At 53.9% G+C, this 7,155-nt stretch overlaps 1 long non-coding RNA gene across 1 annotated transcript; it reads left to right on the top strand.

Annotated features, from left to right (window-relative positions):
• The first annotated feature begins 1,657 nt into the window (after positions 1-1,657).
• Positions 1,658-6,776, top strand: LOC118927048 (uncharacterized). The gene is made up of 4 exons (XR_005030695.2): positions 1,658-1,710; positions 1,870-2,225; positions 3,172-3,277; positions 5,511-6,776. It is a non-coding gene; the product is annotated as an uncharacterized LOC118927048 (long non-coding RNA).
• Positions 6,777-7,155: the final 379 nt, after the last annotated feature.

Here is a 7,155-nt window from a genome sequence, read left to right as displayed (position 1 = left end):
CAGGCAGCCCCACCTGCCCTGTCCTGTCCCATTAACTTCCAATTCAACAGCCATCCCCGACCTGCAATGTATAATGAAAGACATTCAAAATATATCCAAATGGCATGAGTATTGATTTATTAATGCTGGGGAATGTTGCTCTAATTGAATTGAGATCCAGGAAGTAAGTTAATGTAGCTGACGGTGCTACAGGAATTGAATTACCCCAGGGCCCAGAATTATTACCTTTTCACTCTCTTTGTTGTCAGTGGGATAAATAACAAATCAATTGACAATTCACCCTGGTGGCAAAAAAAAAACAACAACAACAAAAAAACGCCCACAGAGCTCTGGACACAGATCTGGGGAATAGGTGTGGCAAGAGGTGGGGAGCTTCCTGGAGGAGGTGGAGTGGGAAGGGGAGAAGAGAGGAGGGTCTCTGTCCAAGAGCAGAGCCCTCCCTTCTCTAGCATTCCCTGAAATGCTAACTGCACAGACTGGAGCAGCCATCACTGCTCACCGGGAGAGCCTCCAGCTGCACTCTGAGGGCCAGAGATGTAGAGGGACTTGCCCCATATCACACAGCAAGTCTCCCTGTACTTCTCACCACCTCCCTAGCCTCAGCTGCTGGCGTGCCCTGGGGCTGTGAGCTCTCTTTCAAAAGCCTCTTCAGATGTCTGCTCTGGTCTCTTCTGCCCTCGGCTTCTCCCCTGAGGGTCCTCTGTGGCCCTCTGTGGTTCCCTGGGCAGAGGCTTTTGAGGGCCTAATGTTGAGGGCTGAATGTTCCCCTCATCTAGCCACTGAGAGATTCATGCTAGGTTTCTGGAAACTTCTCAAAGGGCAAAAGACTCTGATCTGTTCCATCATGAGGAAGAACCTCAGGGGTGAGGCCAGGAGACTGATTTCAACTAGCATCTTTCTTCAAATCCCTCCTTTCCTTCCTCCCTCTCATTCCTCTTGAGCAGCCCCATGTGTCTTCCAGCTTTCTCCCTGCCTCTCCTTCAGTGAGACACCTTTTGGGGGAATAAACCATCTCAAAATAGGGAAGCATGGAAACAGGCATACTTGGCTCGCAAGCCCAGCTCTGCTTGTTGCTAGCTTTGTGGCCCTAAGTACTTGGGTGCCTATCTCTGGGTCTTAGTTCCCTCACCTGTCGACTGGGAGAAAAACCTCTTTAAGCCTCATGAGACAGTGGCTCAGAAATGCTTTAGAAAACCCGGAGCCGTCCACAGCGGCCAGGGGCTGGCAAGTGTCTGCCAGGGACCACAACGTGTCTCCCGCCAGACGCCTCTGGCCATTGGCCGTCCAAACGGGTGTCTGCAAAGCAGCCCGCATGGCCTTGTTCTGGTCAAGGAAGAGAACAGCTGAGTTAATTAAATCAACAGCTAACAGTGCAGGTTACCCACAAAAGTGAACTTCAGTGCCCCTAAAACCACTGACCAAAGGAGGGCTGGGAAAAAAATGAAACCACAGTTGGAGTAAAATGGAAAAAGAAATCATCAGCTCTACATCACTTCAGCTGGCCACAGGTATCAGAATATTAATTGGTCTTTGACTCGATTTGGCTGTGGGAGTCAGGGCAGGCTGTGGCTTCTGGGAGCCAGGGAGCGCAGCGGGCCGGCGCGCGGCATGCTGGGAGCGGCCTCCGCAGGGACGCGCGGGGGCGGGGCCGCGGCCGGGGGCGTGGCGACCGTGCGCCTACGGGCGTGACTGACAGGAGGGGGGCTGCTGGTGAGTGTGGAAACGGGTGTGGGTGCCCTTGTGGGTGTGAGGAGGGCGGCGTGTGAGTGTGGTGAGCGAGCCCTGTCACAGAATCGCACGAAGGGTGCTCAAACTGTGCTTGGCATCAAAAGCACTCCAGACGTATTTGTTACCTGATTTTCACAACAGCTCTAGCAAGAAGGAGGTACGTCCGTGAAGGAGGTGGTGGCCCTCCCAGATACACTCCTACCCGGTCACTTGGGAAGGCCCCCACCACAGTACCAGCATAATGGCGGAGGCAATGATGTCTGCTCACGTTTAGGAGTGACTGGCTGGACTCAGAGCACGCTGTCCAGGCACAGAGCGGGAACCTGAAGAATCTGGGTTGAGATGAATTTGCTCAGACTCAGAATCCACTCTCTGGACTGCCACCACTTGTGCCCAGCCCAGGCCCTGCCTTCTCTTGCAGTGGCTGCCCAGGAGCTGACCTGCTGGAGCCTGGCCCCAGCCCTCCATAAGTTCCTGTGTGCTCAAGCCAACTGCAGGTAGTAAAGTTTTTCGGTGGCAAGTAGCTTTCTTTCTGCTGTTGCTGCTACTCTAACACTAACGGCCTTGGAGGCAGAGACTGTGTGCCTGTTGCCCACCTGCTGGACATGCCCATAGAAGTCAAGAACAGTGAGCCGTCTGCCTGAGGGGTCATCCCCACTGCTGGGGAAATGTTCAGTGAGCTCACATCGCAGTGCCTGGATGTACCTTTGGAGTGTCAGGAGCATGTAATCTTTTTGCAGCTCTGTCCTACATCTGGCTGTGGGCCTGTGCCAAGGAAGGCCTGCTCAGCTTCCCAGGCCTCTTTATCAGGCCTGGGACACTGTAGGCAAAAAGGGCTCTTTGATCACCTGTCTGCTCTACAGTTCACAAAGGAAGGCAACTGAGGCACAGAGATGGGGAGACACTTGCTTGAGGTCACACTACACGTCAAAACCCAGGGTCCAGGTTTCCGGTTCCAGTGACTCTTCCCTCAAACTGCCATGCTGCCAGGGGTCACGTAGGTGGCATTAAAACCTCAGTTCAAGCTGCAGAGTGGCAACTGACTTTGGTTTCAGTGTCAGGGAGGCAAGAGGGAGTGATAGAGACTGTGATAAACTGGAGAGCCCATGCCACGTCCCAAGGGAGCCGCCACTCAACTAGCACTGAATGGGAAGATTTTGCCAGACCTTCTGCTTTTTCAAGGGAGGTTGAAAATTTGGGCTTTATGTGAAGTGTTATAATTGTTAAAGCAAAACGACACATTTGCCACTGGTGTGCTGCAGCTGGGGACTCTGGGCTGTCCTTTGGGGCTTGGTGAGTGGGATTGTGGGAGGAGGTGAAAGGCTGAGCACTGCTAAGAAGATTTGAGCTCTGAGATGCTGTTGGCTGATTGCATTCATTCATTCACTCCTCCACTCATTTGCCCTCTCTGTGTGGGCTTTGCTGCCTGCCTCTATGTCCCAGGGGATTCTGGCTTCCGTGTGGCAGAATGAACCTATCTGAGCTCCCCAACATCCCAGCAGCCAGGATGAGGGCAAGGAAAGATTTTGAAGAATGTGGGATCCTGCTGGTGAGTCTCCTGGACTTGTCCTGGACAAGGATCAAGGCTTCTTTGGTGTGGCAGAGAGTAGAGCTGAGCTCCAGAGCCCACATCAGACCCAAGCCCTAGTCCTGGTCCCATTCCTACTCTGGGGCCAGACAGACCTGGGTTCAAATCCTGCCTCTGCCATTGACAAACAGTGCCCTTGAGCAAGTGGCCATCCCTTTCTAGGCCTTGGTAAAGAAAGTGCGGCAGATGCCCAGCCATGCCCTCTTGGCATGCACATCTTCACACTCAGGGCTGCTTACTGCAAACTTTGACTCTCCCGAGGGTTTTTCCTGTGTGTGAGGAAGACAGGTGCCCATGGGCCAGGCTGGGAGCACCAGAACACGGATGCCCTTGAAGCAGCCATTGGGTGTTAGTGGCCAAATACCCCAGCTCTGTCACCCTGCAGTTGGGATAATTCTGAAGCATATTCTAGACTGTCTCCCACGTTCCCCAAGAAGTTCGAGCCCCAGCTGCCTGTGGAGTAATTTTCTTGGTAACTAACTCTTTCATGGTTATCTTCCCTTCTCTGTTTCATTCCCCCTCTTCCTTACCAGTGTTTCCTAGTAACTTCTAAGTAAACCACTCACAGTAAGCCCATTTCTTAAGATCTGCTTCTCAGGGAACACAACCTAAGAACCTCAGTTTACTCAGCTGTCAAATGGGTACAGTTAACATCTTTTCAAAATGGCTCTAAGGGTAAAACAAATGAACATGTACATAAAGTGGTCAGGAACAGCCGGCACACTAGAAATCTTCCTGACAGGTAGTGCATTTTATTGTTATTGAGATTGCTGTGATATTGGGGCTGACCCCCAGGTCACAGGGCCAGGTGCATTAGGGCCACTTTGACATGGGAGCCTGGCTAGCCCTGGAGCACCTCAGGGGTTGACTGAAGGCTTGGAATAGAAGGGCAGGGAAGACTGTGGCCTCTGTGGTGGGGATGGCGGCATCTGTGTAGCAAAGAGGTCTGGGCCCTGGGGGACCTCCCAGCTGTTAGTGAAAATGGTGCTAATGGGGCTGAGCCCAGCTGTCACCAGCAAGGGAGCGGGGCCTCAGGGAGGGGCAGGTTAGGATGGGCGAAGGGGGTCGTGCAGCCCAGCCTGCCCAGCGGCCACCCAGTGCTCCAGAGAAGCAGGGTCTGCTTCACTCAGCACAGGGGTGGCAGTGCGGAGGCTGGGGAGCCCCAAGCTGTCACCCTCATCAAATACAACTCTTCAGACTTTGGTAGGTTCTTGAGCCAGGACTTGGGGTAAGACACTTCCCTGCTCTCGACCTGTTTCTCATTTTAAAAATGGAACTAATGATAATACTGACTTCCTCAGATTATTTTGAAGAGTCAGTAAAATAAAATTGGGCCAGAGAAGGGTGGGCAAGCCCGCCCTGAGAAAGGGCATGGCCCCCTCTCCCTGCCCAGGCCGCTGCTTGCTGCTCTCTTTGGCCCCGACACAGTGTGGGGGCCGGGGGTGGAGTGCCATCTTCTCTGCCTTCTCTGCCTGTGGCCTCAAACCTCACACAAGTCCCAGGGGGCTGTGGTGGCTTCAGAATATTTATGTCCCAAAGGGTGCTGCTGCCCCAGGACTAAAGGGCAGAGGGTGCTCCTCAGAGTGTTAAGGAGGGAGGCTCTAAGTGACTCTCCTGCCCTTAATCAATGCAGTATCCTCGGCTCACAGCCCCCGGCTCACAGCCCCCGAGATGGCCGGGGCTGCCTCCTCCATACCACAGCAAGGGTGGGGGCTTGTGAGTTGGGGAAATGACCCTGGAAGAGGAAAGGAGGGGACTGCGGGTCTGTGGGCTTGGGGTTTGGTTAAATATGAGGCCTAGAAGTATACAGGAGTCTGCAGCTCTGCCCAGGCACCGGCTGGAACTTTATTAATGCAGCATGAGGCCCAGTGATTGTGTGTGTTTGTGTGTGTGTTGGGGGGCTGCAGCTCTAGTGATTAACCTTCCAGAAGGAGTGGCTTCCCTGCGTGGGAGGTACTGGCCTCCTTACAGTGGTGAGAGCAGGAGGGCCCCGGGGGCCTGGCCTCTTTAGCCAATCTTGGAAAATTTTTAAAGGCACAAACACTAAGACCTGGCCATCCTACTTCTAGAAATAATAATAGTTGCTGGTGTTTCCTATGCACCAGCTTTCTGTGCTTTCTGTGTATTAATTAACTCACTGAATGCTGACAAGGGCCCTCTTAGGTAAGTATGCTATTATTACCCCATTTTCCAGACGAAGAAACTGAGCCTCAGGGACTGACGTGTCCAGTGCCTCTCAGCTGCTGTGTGGCTCCTGCATCTGCGCTCTCGGCTGCCGTGACATTCTGCCTCTACCTTTGGAAACATTAGCCTGAGAATTTGTGGATGCTCTGCTTGTAAGAGCCACATGGCTGCCTGTCGGCAGGAGCGGCCACAGCTCTCCTGGACAATCCGACAGGCCCTCTGACGGTTCAACAGAATGAGGTCGAACCACGTTGTTACTGCTTGCTTTGTATTGAGACTATGTATCAACTGAAAAAAGTAATTTGCCATGATGCACCCAAGCCTATTTTTATAAGAGAAAAAAAAAACTACACGCGTCTCACTAAGAACTGAAAGGGTTGGAAGATTCCAGACAAGACCACCACCTGTGACGAGATTGCTTCTCAGAGGAAGGATGGGAGTGAGATGCAGAACAGTGCTGGCGAAGAGTAGGAAACTGTGATAACTGTGTTCTTTCGGTAATTAAACAGGAAACGTGTTTTTAAAGAAAAGATATTAAAGAACTCAAAAGGTGTCCCGAGGGCCCCTCCCCAGGGGAGAACTATCAGGAAGGGAAGGACTTGAGGGATAACTATAATTTTTCTGTACTAGTAACCTTTTGCATCAAAGAGATCTGGATTTGAAGTCTAGTTCCACCCCTGACCAGCTGTGGACAAGGGAGTGACCTCAGTTTCTTCATCTGCAAAATGGAAATACAGGTTCATCATTCACAGGGTTGCTATAGAAATTCCATGAGCTAATTCGGGAAGCATCCAGCGTGGTCCCTGGCACGTGGCAAGGGCTCCTAAACGGTTGTCACAACAAGGAAGAAGGTACAAGGTGCTGCCCCAGGGTCCTGGGGCTCAGAGGGGCCCAGGTGGGGGAGAGGGGGTGTGCCAGGGAACAAAGGCCCAGGAGAAGACACTCAGGAAGTTGGGCCTTCTCTCTGCTATGACTTCAAGAAGGGGAACCAGGCTCGGGTTTGGCAGGGGGGCGCTGGCCACTATGGTGAGTCCCACAGCCCGGCCTGAGGGCTGCTCTCCCACCACATGGCGGCCAGCCTGCAGGGGAATGGAGAAGTAAGAGCTGTTTCCTGGGGAGAGCCAGACAGGCCCTGCTGAGCATGGAAAAACCCTCCCGTCAGCAGGGCCTGGGGGTGGGAAGCCCTGGCTCCAGGCCTGGCCACCTGTGCCTCTCTGCAGCCCAGGCCCTGCGCTCTGCCAGCTTGGACCCCCCAGGCCAACTGAAGCTGGGCCCACCCTGAGGCCCAGCCCGACTGGCCTCTCTGCTGCTCTGGCCTTTCGACGGCTCCATCATGTCTGCAGAGTGAGGCCTCATCAGCTCCTTACCCTTCCAAGCCTGCCTCAGGGTGACCTCCACTCACCTCTTGGTGTGGGCTGAGGGGCACTTAGGGCTCAGTCTGGCCCTGTTACTCTCCTGGGCTGCTAGTGGGGCTGCCCTCCCTCCCCCAGCCTTGCCTCAAATCCTGGGGCGGAACCAGCGCACCCCCTCAGGGCAGACAGCATTCCCAGTTTACAGTGCAGCCCAGCGGAGTCCCATGGCGCAGCGAGGTGGGCACTGAGGCGGTGCCGGTGGCTCTCCTTTGGGAGCTCCTGCTGCAGGGACTGTGGTGGCTG

Source organism: Manis pentadactyla, chromosome 4 (genome assembly GCF_030020395.1).
Source record: "Manis pentadactyla isolate mManPen7 chromosome 4, mManPen7.hap1, whole genome shotgun sequence".
NCBI classification, from domain to species: Eukaryota; Metazoa; Chordata; class Mammalia; order Pholidota; family Manidae; genus Manis; species Manis pentadactyla.
The sequence above is the reverse complement of the archived record's forward strand: the minus strand, read 5'-3'. Positions and strand labels throughout refer to the sequence as shown.